The following is a 15080-nucleotide window of genomic DNA, read 5'->3' as shown; positions in this document are numbered from 1 at the left end:
CTGCATAAGCTTTCTATAGTTTTCAGCATACAGATCTTTTACATCTTTGGTTAGATTTATTCCTAGGTATTTTATGCTTCTTGGTGCAATTGTGAATGGGATCAGTTTCTTTATTTGTCTTTCTGTTGCTTCATTGTTAGTGTATAAGAATGCAACTGATTTCTGTACATTGATTTTGTATCCTGCAACTTTGCTGAATTCATGTATCAGTTCTAGCAGACTTTTGGTGGAGTCTATCGGATTTTCCATGTATAATATCATGTCATCTGCAAAAAGCGAAAGCTTGACTTCATCTTTGCCAATTTTGATGCCTTTGATTTCCTTTTGTTGTCTGATTGCTGATGCTAGAACTTCCAGCACTATGTTAAACAACAGCGGTGAGAGTGGGCATCCCTGCCGTGTTCCTGATCTCAGGGAAAAAGCTCTCAGTTTTTCCCCGTTGAGGATGATGTTAGCTGTGGGCTTTTCATAAATAGCTTTTATGATCTTTAAGTATGTTCCTTCTATCCCGACTTTCTCCAGGGTTTTTATTAAGAAAGGGTGCTGGATTTTGTCAAAGGCCTTTTCTGCATCGATTGACAGGATCATATGGTTCTTCTCTTTTTTTTTTGTTAATGTGATGTATCACGATCGATTTGCGAATGTTGAACCAGCCCTGCATCCCAGGAATGAATCCCACTTGATCATGGTGAATAATTCTTTTTATATGCCGTTGAATTCGATTTGCTAGTATCTTATTGAGAATTTTTGCATCCATATTCATCAGGGATATTGGCCTGTAGTTCTCTTTTTTTACTGGGTCTCTGTCTGGTTTAGGAATCAAAGTAATACTGGCTTCATAGAATGAGTCTGGAAGTTTTCCTTCCCTTTCTATTTCTTGGAATAGCTTGAGAAGGATAGGTATTATCTCTGCTTTAAACGTCTGGTAGAACTCCCCTGGGAAGCCATCCGGTCCTGGACTCTTATTTGTTGGGAGATTTTTGATAACCGATTCAATTTCTTCGCTGGTTATGGGTCTGTTCAAGCTTTCTATTTCCTCCTGATTGAGTTTTGGAAGAGTGTGGGTGTTTAGGAATTTGTCCATTTCTTCCAGGTTGTCCAATTTGTTGGCATATAATTTTTCATAGTATTCCCTGATACTTGTTTGTATCTCTGAGGGATTGGTTGTAATAATTCCATTTTCATTCATGATTTTATCTATTTGGGTCATCTCCCTTTTCTTTTTGAGAAGCTTGGCTAGAGGTTTGTCAATTTTGTTTATTTTTTCAAAAAACCAACTCTTGGTTTCGTTGATCTGCTCTACAGTTTTTTTAGATTCTATATTGTTTATTTCTGCTCTGATCTTTATTATTTCTCTTCTTCTGCTGGGTTTAGGCTGCCTTTGCTGTTCTGCTTCTATTTCCTTTAGGTGTGCTGTTAGATTTTGTATTTGGGATTTTTCTTGTTTCTTGAGATAGGCCTGGATTGCAATGTATTTTCCTCTCAGGACTGCCTTCTCTGCGTCCCAAAGCGTTTGGATTGTTGTATTTTCATTTTCGTTTGTTTCCATATGTTTTTTAATTTCTTCTCTAATAGCCTGGTTGACCCACTCATTCGTTAGTAGGGTGTTGTTTAACCTCCATGCTTTTGGAGGTTTTCCAGATTTTTTCCTGTGGTTGATTTCAAGCTTCATAGCATTGTGGTCTGAAAGTATGCATGGTATAATTTCAATTCTTGTAAACTTATGAAGGGCTGTTTTGTGACCCAGTATGTGATCTATCTTGGAGAATGTTCCATGTGCACTCGAGAAGAAAGTATATTCTGTTGCTTTGGGATGCAGAGTTCTAAATATATCTGTCAAGTCCATCTGATCCAATGTATCATTCAGGGCCCTTGTTTCTTTATTGACCATGTGTCTAGATGATCTATCCATTTCTGTAAGTGGGGTGTTAAAGTCCCCTGCAATTACCACATTCTTATCAATAAGGTTGCTTATGTTTATGAGTAATTGTTTTATATATCTGGGGGCTCCGGTATTCGGCGCATAGACTTTTATAATTGTTAGCTCTTCCTGATGGATAGACCCTGTAATTATTATATAATGCCCTTCTTCATCTCTTGTTACAGCCTTTAATTTAAAGTCTAGTTTGTCTGATATAAGTATGGCTACTCCAGCTTTCTTTTGGCTTCCAGTAGCATGATAAATAGTTCTCCATCCCCTCACTCTCAATCTAAAGGTGTCCTCAGATCTAAAATGAGTCTCTTGTAGACAGCAAACAGATGGGTCTTGTTTTTTTATCCATTCTGATAGCCTATGTCTTTTGGTTGGCGCATTTAATCCATTTACATTCAGTGTTATTATAGAAAGATATGGGTTTAGAGTCATTGTGATGTCTGTATGTTTTATGCTTGTAGCGATGTCTCTGGTACTTTGTCTCACAGGATCCCCCTTAGGATCTCTTGTAGGGCTGGTTTAGTGGTGATGAATTCCTTCAGTTTTTGTTTGTTTGGGAAGACCTTTATCTCTCCTTCTATTCTAAATGACAGACTTGCTGGATAAAGGATTCTTGGCTGCATATTTTTTCTGTTTAGCACACTGAAGATCTCGTGCCAAGCCTTTCTGGCCTGCCAAGTTTCAAAGGAGAGATCAGTCACGAGTCTTATAGGTCTCCCTTTATATGTGAGGGCACGTTTATCCCTTGCTGCTTTCAGAATTTTCTCTTTATCCTTGTATTTTGCCAGTTTCACTATGATATGTCGTGCAGAAGATCGATTCAAGTTACGTCTGAAGGGAGTTCTCTGTGCCTCTTGGATTTCAATGTCTTTTTCCTTCCCCAGTTCAGGGAAGTTCTCAGCTATAATTTCTTCAAGTACCCCTTCAGCACCTTTCCCTCTCTCTTCCTCCTCTGGGATACCAATTATGCGTATATTATTTCTTTTTAGTGTATCACTTAGTTCTCTAATTTTTCCCTCATACTCCTGGATTTTTTTATCTCTCTTTCTCTCAGCTTCCTCTTTTTCCATAACTTTATCTTCTAGTTCACCTATTCTCTCCTCTGCCTCTTCAATCCAAGCTGTCGTCGTTTCCATTTTGTTTTGCATTTCGTTTAAAGCGCTTTTCAGCTCCTCGTGACTGTTCCTTAGTCCCTTGATCTCTATGGCAAGAGATTCTCTGCTGTCCTCTATACTGTTTTCAAGCCCAGTGATTAATTTTATGACTATTATTCTAAATTCACTTTCTGTTATATTATTTAAATCCTTTTTGATCAGTTCATTAGCTGTTGTTATTTCCTGGAGATTCTTCTGAGGAGAATTCTTCCGTTTGGTCATTTTGGATAGTCCCTGGAGTGGTGAGGACCCGCAGGGCACTTCCCCTGTGCTGTGGTGTATAACTGGAGTTGGTGGGCGGGGCCACAGTCCGACCTGATGTCTGCCCCCAGCCCACCGCTGGGGCCACAGTCAGACTGGTGTGTGCCTTCTCTTCCCCTCTCCTAGGGGCAGGATTCACTGTGGGGTGGCGTGGCCTGTCTGGGTTACTTGCACACTGCCAGGCTTGTGGTGCTGGGGAGCTGGCGTATTAGCTGGGGTGGGTAGGCAAGGTGCACGGGGGCAGGAGGGGCAGGCTTAGCTCGCTTCTCCTTAGGTGATCCACTTCAGGAGGGGCCCTATGGCAGCGGGAGGGAGTCAGATCCGCTGCCGGAGGTTTGGCTCCGCAGAAGCACAGAGTTGGGTGTTTGCGTGGAGCGAGCAAGTTCCCTGGCAGGAACTGGTTCTCTTTGGGATTTTGGCTGGGGGATGGGCGGGGGAGATGGCGCTGGCGAGCGCCTTTGTTCCCCGCCAAGCTGAACTCTGCCGTCCGGGGGCTCAGCAGCTCTCCCTCCCTTTGTCCTCCAGCCTTCCCGCTTTCTGAGCAAAGCTGTTAACTTATGACCTCCCAGACGCTAAGTCGCGCTTGCTGTCGGAACACAGTCCGTCTGGCCCCTCCGCTTTTGCCAGCCAGACTCGGGGGCTCTGCTTGGCCGGCGAGCCGCCCCTCAGCCCAGGCTCCCTCCCGCCAGTCCGTGGAGCGCGCACCGCCTCGCCGCCCTTCCTACCCTCTTCCGTGGGCCTCTCGTCTGCGCTTGGTTCCGGAGACTCCGTTCTGCTAATCCTCTGGCGGTTTTCTGGGTTCTTTAGGCAGGTGTAGGTGGAATCTAAGTGATCAGCAGGACGCGCGGTGAGCCCAGCGTCCTCCTACGCCGCCATCTTCCCTCCAATTCCTTTTTTTTTTTTTTAACATATGAAAGTTTGTTACTCTCATGTTTGCATCATCAAATCATCAAAACTTATGGTTTTGGTCTTTTCTTCTTGTCTTTGCAGAAGGTCAATAGAGAGACATTGGCTATTTTGACAACAATAAAGTTGTCACCAGAAATGTCACCAATAGCATGATCTTTGCAACCAATCCAACAGCCAGAACTTCATTGTTTTCTGCAATATAGGTATGAAAGCTGTGAGTTTCTTGACATTTTTGATCAGCGGGCCCCTGACACATTTCCTGATGACAGAATTTAACTGTTCAGCTTCACCCCCAACTTTTTCAAGCAAAATTCTCTTTGAATGTAAAGTGCTTCCAAAGGAGTTGGCCTTTAGGGCTGTGCTCAAATGGGCTTCCTTGTACTGTTTATCATTCCTGTTTGTGGCTGCGGAGCTTCCTGGCGGTACAAAGACCTCGACCACTTGCCCATCCTGCTGGTGCTACAGGCCCAAGTGAAAGATCTAATATATTGTTTAACAAAATTGTGGTGAAATACACATAACCCAAAATTTGCCATCTTAACCATTTTAAAGTGTAAATTTCAGTAGCATTAGGTACATTCACATTTATATGCAACTAATTTCCAGAAACTCATCCTGTGAAACGGGCATTTTATACTGATTGTGATGGTTAATTTTAAGTGAGAACGTCACCAGGTCACAGGGCCCAACTATTTTGTCAAATGTTATTCTGGATATTTCTTTGAGGGTGCTTTTTGGGTGATATTTTTATTTAAATTGGTAGGCTTTGGGTAAAGCAGCTTCCTCTCCATAACATGGATAGGCCTTATAATCAGTTGAAGGCCTGAATAAAATAAAAGATTGACCACCCCCAGGCAAGAGGGAATTCTACCAGCAGACAGCCCTCAGACTGAAACTGTGACGTTGGCTCCTCCCTAGGTCTCCAGGCTGATGGCCTACCCTGCAGATTTCCCACTTGCCAGCCTCCATAATTGCACGAGCCACTTTCTTCAAATAAATCTCTATGTATATAAATAAACATCATTTTCGTTCTGTTTCTCTGGAGAACCCCGATACACACACCCATTAAATAAATGCTACCTCTTTCCTTCTCCCCTCAGCCCCTGGCGACCACCATTCTACTTCTTGTTCCTTTGCATTTGACTACTTTAGATATATAAGTGAAATCATACAGTATTTGCCTTTTTGTGACTGGCTTGTTTCACTCAAGATTCATCCATGCAAAAGGTTCGTCAGCTGTCTTACAGATGTGTCAGAATTTCCTTCTTTTTAAGACTGAATAATGTTCCATTGGATGTATAGACCACATTTTGCTTTTCCATTCAACTGTCAATGAACACTTCGGTTGCTTCCATCTTTTGGCTATTGTGAATAATGCTACGAACACGGATGTACACATATCTCTTCAAGACCCTGCTTCATCCAAGACCCTGGATATATATACTCAGAAGTGGGATCTCTGGATCATATGGTAATTCTATTTTTAATTTTTTGAGAAACCATCATACTATTTACATAGCTGCATCATTTTTACATTCCTACCGACAAGGTACAAAGGTTCCAATTTCTCCACATCCTTGCCAGCTACTTGTTATATCCAGCAATAATAATCCTGCAGGAACCCCAAATAATCTTCTGTAGGGGTCATTTTTGTTATGGGGTAGTATTTTATATCTGTGTACATTGGGAGGGGGGGTGCTAATATAGACCTGATCCTAAAAAATACAATAGTAAGACTTGCTACATACATAATTTAGGCTGAATCTACATGACAGCAAAACAATTATTTAGAAGTGAAAAATTCTGTCAAGAGGTTACTTTGCCTTGTAGCACTGAATGATGAAGTGGCTGATTTTATTGTTTAGAATTTGTGTACAAGAAGGCTTATTCAAGGTTTTTCCCCATAAAATGTACAGAGATCACTATAAATGTCACCAAGTCATTTTGAGCGGTAAGCATTTTTAAATTCAGAGGAAGTTTATAATGCAAAGCAGAAGGCGCAAACTGGCAAGCCATGGCCCAAATCGGGCCTGCAGACTTATTTGATTTGGCCTGCACATTTGTTGGCCCACACAGTTTTTTTTTTAAAAATTTGAATCGGTTGACAACTTTTTTAATGGAGAGATTACGTGCAAAAGTCTTGATTTCTAGCTTTTTGGGGAAAACTAGCTGACCCGGCAAGACAGGGCCTACATTCCCACATGGCAACAGTTGGCTGGAGCTGAGTAGCAGCTGCCCTTTTAGCCTGAGCTTGTGCTATCCAGTTCCCCACGGTCCCCACCCACCCTGAGACCGGAGAGCTTGCGGACACCCAGGCAGCAGACTTCTTAGTTTCGCCAGGAACCACTTATAACTTCCTGTAATGTTCAGTAAGATGCAAAGCCCATGGTGGGCTCTCAGTAGGTTTTGGATTGTTTACTACTTCTGACTCCTCATGTGTTAAAATCATTCAGGATCTTTTGCTTTCTTTCTTGGTAGAAAAGAAGATGGCAAGACTATGGCCTTAAATAAATGAAATACAAAAGGAAAAGAATTCAGACAGTGCAGATAGGGGAGCAGTTTAAAAGAAAATAATAGTCCAAATGTAATTTTTTACTGAGCAGTTTAGCCTTGAACTCTTTTTCCCATGTGAGGAAAACTGAAGAAAACAGCACCCAAGAAATGTTTCAAGCTAAGCCCTCTGTTTAATGCAAGAAAGAAACAAGGGGCAAAAGGTTAGTCAGCCGTCTTACAGTGGCAGAATTCTTGAGTTAACATAAATAGAAATAGATACAGAAAATGAGGGCCATATGGTTGGCTAGATCAGAGCCACTGTGTGTGTGTGTGTGTGCGCGCGCGAGTGCGTGTGTGTATTTGCCAGGCCACCCACTGAGAAAAATATTCAAATTACTGTGTTTCAGCATATTAACTCCTTCCTTTTAATTACTGAGGCACTTGAAGTTCTTTTGCACTTTCAGGTGATAGCAAATGGAAAATGTGTTAAAGGAAAATACAAAGGTTTTTCCTCTTTCTCTTGGTGATCGTGTTGGTTAAAAGAAACATGAAAATCTTTTAAAAGACGTGCCTTCGTCTCCAACCAAAAACATGGTCGCAGGAAAATGGTTATTTAAACCTCCGCTGGCAGCATTATCCCATTGGCCAAAGCAAGTTCTATGGCCAAGTCCAGAGTTACCCTGAAAAGGAACTGTCTAAGGGCATGGATTTGGTAGGTGTACTTTAGAGAGTAGGAACTGTTCTGGAATGGGGAAATAGAATCTGAGTCAGTGCCTATTCTGGAAAAATACACTAGTTGATCCTTATTAAAATTAAGTTTTACTATTTTTATCCTTTCTATTAAAAAATATGCTCATTTCAAAAATGTGAGAAATATAGAAATCTCTGAGAAGAAAAAGTAAAATCATCCAAAGCCAACAGTCTAATAAAAACCATTCTTTTTTTTTTTTAAATAAAAACCATTCTTAAGGGGTGCTTTGGTGGCCCAGTAGGTTGAACGTACAAGTATTGATTTCAATTCAGGTCATGATCTCACAATGGTGGGATCAAATCCTCGGTCAGGCTCCATGCTGAGTGTAGCGCCTATTTGGGATTGTCTCTCTCTCTCTCTGCCCCTATCCTCTGCACTTTCTCTCTCTCCCTCTCTAAAAACAAACAAACAAACAAAAAACTATTCTTAAAATTTGATGCATATGATTCCAGAAATCTCTCTGCATATATACCTCTCCACTTAGAAGAGGTTTTGATCTACTTAGCAGTGTCTCTAGACATGGTAGAGGATAGCAGCCTTAGACTGAACCTGAATCATCCTCCATTTTCCTAGGATAGTTGTTGATATTTTTAATTCTTTGAGTTGTGTCTGTTTGCAAGCGTGTCTTGACTCAGCAGAGTTGAAGAACCTAAAGGAGGCTGGAAGATGCAACTTATCTCCAGTGAAAATCAGCAAAAAAGGGGAAAGAAGGGAGGAGGGAACAACAAAAGCCCTCTGGGATAGAGGGAAGAGAGCAAACTGTGATACCTCTGTGGGGACTTTGTGGTGTGGATAGTGCTGACTTGTTTACTAGGCACAGTGCTGCAGGGTCCCAATACTTTTAGGGGCTCATGAAAGCATTTTAATTCTTTTGACATCAGAAGAGAAAGAAATGAACTTTTATGTTTTAATTTATAACATTAATATATTTATTATACCAACATAGTCATAAAATATAATTTTTTTAAGTTATGTAAATTTTTTAAATGTTTACTTATTTTTGAGAGAGAGAGAGAGAGACAGAGAGTGAGCAGGGAGGAGGCAGAGAGAGAGGGAGACACAGAATCCTAAGCAAGCTCAGGCTCTGAGCTGTCAGCACAGAGTCAGTCGCGGGGCTCGAATTCATGAACCACAAGATCATGACCTGAGCCGAAGTCGGGTGCTTAACCGACTGAGCCACCCAGGCACCCCAAGTTTTGTAAATTAAAAAAAATTTAACGTTTATTTACTTTTGAGAGGGAGAGAGCATGCAAATGGAGCATGGGCAGAGAGAAAGGGAGAGAGGATCCAAAGTGGGCTCTGTGCTGATAGCAGTGAGCCCGATGTGAGGCTTGACTTCCGAACTGCAAGATCATGACCTAAGCTAAAGTCAGAAGCTCAACCGACTGAGACACCCAGATGCCCCAAGTTATGTAAATTTTTTTTATTAAGTTTTAAATTTTAATTCCAGTATAGTTAATATACAGTGTTATATTAGTTTCAGGTGTGCAATATAGTCAATTCTATACATCACTCAGTGCTCATCATGGTAAGTGTACTCGTTTTGCTTTTTTTTTAAGTTTTATTTATTTAAGTAATCTCGACACCCCACGTGGGGCTCAAACTCATGACCCTGAGATCAAGAGTCACATGTGTTTCTGACTGAGCCAGCCAGGCACCCCCATAAGTGTACCATTAATCCCCATCCCCTATTTTACCCATCCTCCCAACCCCCTCCCCTCTGGTAACCATTGGTTTGTTCTCCATAGTTAAGAGTCTGTTTCTTTGTTTCTCTCTCTCTTTTTTTCCCTTTGCTCATTTGTTTTGTTTCTCAAATTCCACATATGAGTGAAATCATATGGTATTTGTCTTTCTCTAACTGACTTATTTTGCTTAGCATTATGCTGTCTAGCTCCATCTATGTTGCTGCAAATGGCAAGATTTCATTGTTTTTTAAGGCTGAATAATATTCCATTGTGTATATATACCTCTTCTTCTTTATCTATTCATCTATCCATGGACATTTGGATTTCTTCCATAGTTTGGCTTGTAAATAACGGTGCAATAAACATAGGGGTGCGTGTATCCCTTGGAGTTGGTATTTTTATATTTTGGGGGTACTCAGTAGTATGATTACAAGATCACATGATAGCTCTATTTTTAACTTTTTGAGGAACCTCCATGCTGTCTTGCACAGTGACTGTACTAGTTTGCATTCCACAAAAAGTGCACAAGGTTTCCTTTTTCTCCATATGCTCACCAACACTTTTTGTTTCTTGCTTTTTATTTTAGCCATTCTTACAGGTATGAGGTGATATCTCATCGTAGTTTTGATTTGCATTTCCCTGATGATGAGTGATTTTGAACATCTTTTCGTGTATCTGTTGGTCATCTGGATGTCTTCTTTGGAGAAATATCTGTTCATGTCTTTTGCCATTTTTAATTGGATTATTTGGTTTTTAGGTATTGAGTTATATAAGTTCTTTATATATTTTGGATACTAACCCTTTATTGCAAATGTCATTTGCAAATATCTTCTTCCATTCAGTAGGTTGCCTTTCAGTTTTGTTAATTGTTTCTCTCACTGTGCAGAAGTTTTTAATTTTTTAATTTATTTTTGCTTTTGTTTCCCTTGCCTCAGGAGACATAGCTAGAAAGATGTTGCTACAGCCAATGTCAGAGAATAAAATATAATTTTTAATATCTTTTTATGGAAGAAGGGACTCATGAAGGCAAGAGGGCCTGTCCCAATGTATTCAAATTTATTAAACATGTATGTGCCACGAATTTCAGGATTTTTGTCACCTGTGATATTATTCCAATTTGACAAATGATGAATCTGAAAGGTGGAAGGAAGAGAAGAGAGAAAAAGTGGCAAAGTTGGGAACTACCCCAGAAGTTCTGAGTTTCAGTTCACTGTTCTTTGTACAAAGTGTGCCATGGGAGGCGACAGATACTGGGTAGAGACCAATATGGGAAAACACAATAGGAATAAAAGATATGGAAGGCTTTATAATGGGCCAAGAATTTGCCTAGGCACCAAACTTTCTCCCTGAGATGACATGTAGGTGACTAAGTGAAGATGTGGGCAGTCTAAGAGAGTTTGAGGAGCATGAGGAAAATAGGCTGGGCACCCAGCTGAAGATCTTCATCAGGTGGGCCATTTTCGGATGTTTCATTTTCTTTTGTGGTCGTGTTCTGTAAAGATGAATAAGACACTAAGAAAACAAGGTCAGTTTAGGCCCTTGGCAGAAAGTTAAAGGCATTTAAAGAAATTTAGTAAAATTGCTTGCTGCTGAGTTGTTACTATATTTAAAAGAAAGCTGTGATAAAATTCAGTAATGAGTTAAGGTTATTAATGATAAATGTGTGTTTTCTAAAAAAATAGTTTTTCAGATAAAGATTGCTTTTGTTTTTTATAAAACATGTGTGTGTGTGTGCGTGTGTGTGTGTGTGTGTGTGAGAGAGAGAGAGAGAGAGAGAGAGATTGCCCCTATTTGCTGTATTATCTATCAATTAATTCTACTCTGAACTTGAACTTGGGGTTTGATAGGTAGCACCAAATGAGTCATTCAAACAAAAAAGAGAGATGATCTCATGAACATTATTTTAAAAGTTTACTCTGTTATTCAGAAGTCCTCGAGTTTCCAGAAACAGCAGTCCTTGCCTCCCAAATGGCCAAAAGAGGAAAAGGGGGTGTCTCCTGCAAAGGTGTGAAGAAGGGACAGTGCCTCTGGGCATCAGGCGCTGACAATCACAGTCAAAAAGTCAGGACGCTTGGGTCTGAGACAAACACCATCCCAAAGTCTCACTCTCCAAATGCAAATTATCACATAATATATTTAAAATTAATTTGGACTAGAATCGACCTGTGATTCACTTTAAGTAGATGTAAAAAAGCAAGAACAAGACTTAGCTTACTACTAACATGGCAGCATGTTTTCCTTGTTAGCTGCAGGGGAGAATAATGTACAGGAAAAGGTGACGTAATGATTGTCTCACTTTCATTATTCTCTCCCAAATGAATAACCTTCCACACCAAGGATGAGCTCACTCACTATTAGTGGAACAACATCTGGTGAGCAAGGGCCCCCAGCCGAACATGCTGTTGGTTTGGGACTATATTTAACCAGCAGAAACCCAACCATGTTTGTATATATCACATATGCAGCCCAGTTACATTGTGGAAAAAAAAAATATTAAGGGTAAGGAAATAATCCTAAAAGTATTTTAACATTCAAGATTTTTCCTTATGAAGCAAGGCATTAACCTGTTCCCAAAGAGGTCCTAAGCTATTATTAGAGTGGAATATCTTGGACATGTGGCAGACGCCTTGTCCTCTTTGGCTGAGGCTCGGATGCTTGCCATAGCTATCTAAGTTTAAATTTCAAATCACGGACAGGAATCTCTCTCCTTCAATTTCCCTTCCCATTCTTAATTTCCAGGCAGGCCTGGCACCCTGACGATGGTGAATTTTGCAGTGTAATTTATCTAATAGATTTACAGTAAATGATGAATCACTCTAGTATTTAAATCTAATGAGTAATGCTGTAAGTCAATTTGGTTTTTAAAATGCAACATTGCTAATGTCATCAGTTAAATGCGCTAATACAGAGTAATGCAGTAGCTCAGGACACACGCACAGGCGGTCCTGATGGTCATGAAGCTAGACTACTCTGGCATCTGCTGTGTGCCAAAGTGTTTAGGGGTATTGCTCACCTAAAATCATGACATTTGGGGGAAAATTTCACTCTCTCAGAACTTGGGAAACTACCTCAAGTTTAGGCATCTCTCATGGCTCCCCCCATAAAATGTAGTAATGCTTTACTGTGGACATGCTAACAAGCTATTATAATTTTTATTTGGAAGACTGATCATAAAAACAATGCCTATTAACTGAAGCAAATATGGGAAATCCAGAGAGATACAAAGAACATACAATTCATTGTGATTCCAACCACCCAGATTTTTTTGTCGATGCTAGTCCTTTATTTGAGTGTATGTAAGCATTTTCTCTTCTTACTAACTCTTCTTCTACAATTTCATTCTAAATAGCCAAATAATATCACATCATACAGCTGTACCATAATTTATCAAATATTCCCTCTTGGATACCTAGTATACTTCTAATCTCTTGTTATTATGAATAAGACTCTGTTAAAGATCTGTGTAGCAGAATCTTTGCCCACGTAGGTGATCATTTCTTTGGGATACATTTACAGAAATAAAATTGCTGAGTCAAGGTGAGCGTATGTTTTTAAGGGTTTTGGTATTGGTTGAGGATGCCTTCATGAGGGAATGGGAGATTTATTTCCTTCTCTGTACAAGTCATCCCCAAGATCAGAGATGCTGCCCCAGTCCCTCTGCCTCAATCTACCTCTGGTCACTCATCTATATAAAATAAGAGGCGGGAAAATGATGATGCTTATCCTGCTAAATAATTTTCATATGTTACCTCATTTAATCTGTACAATAATCCTGTGATATAGGACAGTGACTCTGAACTCCAGATAGTTTTTAAAGAGAGGACCCAGAATTTGAACCAGATTTGCTATCTCAAAAGTCTATTCATAAAACCACTAAGTTACACAGTTTCTGGCAAGGCTATCACTCATTCATTAATTTATTTATTCACTAATTCAATATACTGTGTGGGAGTCACTGTTCTAGGCACAGGAGATACAGTGGTGACCTGAACAAAGTCCTTGATCTCAGGGACTTTCTACTGGGGAGATAGACAAGAAGTTATAATACGATATTGGTAGCAGTAAGTTCTATGAAGAAAGATCAAACAAGGAAGAGGGATAAAGGATGACAAGGATCCCATTTTAGGTAAGGCGGTCAGAGAGAGTCTTTATGAGTGGATGAAGTGGGTGAAGCTGCCATGGGGATGGATATATGGAGGACAAACACTCCAGTAGAGAAGCAGCAGTACAAGGCTCTAAGACCAGAACATGCCTTGTGTTTTTGGGGAACTGCATAAAGATATTTGGAGCTGGAGCTCAGTGGAATATAAGAGGGAAGGTTTAGATTAAGTCTGTGAGCCAGGCTGAGGGTGGGAGGAGTTAGAGATCACAGAGTTGAGGCCCACAACGTCGAAGGTGTTGACATGACATCAGCAGTTCTAAGGAGGAAAGAAGGTGAATGACATATTACCCGATTCTCCTATTTTTGAATTGGCTTTAGGTAGCTGGGACTTTAGGTCATGGCATTAAAACCCTGGCCCTCCAGACCAGGATGTAGTCCATGCAAGGGTATTTTTGGACTCAAAGGAAAGAATACAAACTCATGGATCATTTGATCATATTCATTACCTACCATCTTCAAGAGGAGAGAGATACCTGCTCCCTGTCCCATTCCTCATATCAAAACAGAAAACAATTTCTTTGACTGGAATGATCTTGCAGAATTGGGGAAATAGCCATTTTAAAGTTCAAAACGATGTGGTTATTAATCACTTGATCTGAAGACCAGCTGTTTCCTGATGTCATTTAAATTCTCCAATCCCACATGTTCTGCTATGGGAAGGAATCCAACTTCCTTTCCATTCTTGCGCATGTGTCTTTTTAAATTTAATTTGGGGTTGAGTTAATTTATTATGGATTACTAAAACCCTGAATATTCTAACAGGCCAACTTCCAGGAGCCTAGTGACAATGTCATCGCTTGGTGGGACATACCTGCAGCAAATGAACTGGATAACACAATGCTCTTTAGGATGGGAGATGTGAAGTAAGCTGAGAGCTTTTATTGTTCCCACGTAAGAACCCCTGAAATGTAGTGCAAGAAATGCTAGAATGCTTTAGAATCTTCCAGGGTCAGGATTTAATTCATTCTATGCATATTAGGAGGAAAAGTCTTGGCAGCTGGGGCCAGAATCTGTTTTAGGGAAATACACCATAAGCTACTTGGGTGGAAGGTGGATCCCGAGGGCACGGGTAGCCGGACACAAAGGAAAAATGGTCATCACTGCAGTGCTCTACCGTAAACACCTGGAGGTAGGGAAGACTGAGCAAGCAGGATGTGCAGGGAAGCACCTGCTGGGGCAATACGTGAGAGACCTTAAATCTTTTAAGATGTGGGGTATAGTGGTCAGTTTAATCATATTTTTGTTAATGTAAGAACACCATCACTGTCCCAAATCTTTGGTAAACTCTGCTCTGTGTGAGTGCAGTGCATATACGAGCAAGTGTCCTGTGGGGATAGAGGGGCCGCATTCCATGTCTGGGTTAACGTGATGCAGAGTAGGGACTGCGTGTGCCGCGTGGCAAGATAATCTGTCAGTTAAACTAATCAGCAGGAGCACGAGTCAGAGCTAGAAATAACAATGAGAATGAAAGTCCCCTGGGAATTCCCAAGGACTCTGAGGGTGGGCATTGGACTTTCACTGGAGAAATATGGAATGGGAATTTGAACCATCTTGAGAGGCAGAGGGACTCATCTGACATCTGGGTTACGTGTTAATAACTCACACTGCTCTTGAAGTTTACAGCTGTAGTTGTTAAGGTATATAATGCAGACACTGAGGTTTCTTGCCCCTTAGTAACAACCAGGGCTGGGGATGAACATCTAGAAATTACCCAGCTCTCTCTGAAATAGAT

General features: G+C 40.6%; 1 pseudogene; it reads right to left on the bottom strand.

The window, feature by feature from the left end:
- Positions 1-4304: 4304 nt before the first annotated feature.
- On the bottom strand, positions 4305-11628 carry LOC131508008 (small ribosomal subunit protein uS12-like; annotated as a pseudogene).
- Between the last annotated feature and the right edge of the window lie 3452 nt (positions 11629-15080).

Source organism: Neofelis nebulosa, chromosome 3 (assembly GCF_028018385.1).
Source record: "Neofelis nebulosa isolate mNeoNeb1 chromosome 3, mNeoNeb1.pri, whole genome shotgun sequence".
In the NCBI taxonomy this organism is placed as follows: Eukaryota; Metazoa; Chordata; class Mammalia; order Carnivora; family Felidae; genus Neofelis; species Neofelis nebulosa.
The sequence above is the reverse complement of the archived record's forward strand: the minus strand, read 5'-3'. Positions and strand labels throughout refer to the sequence as shown.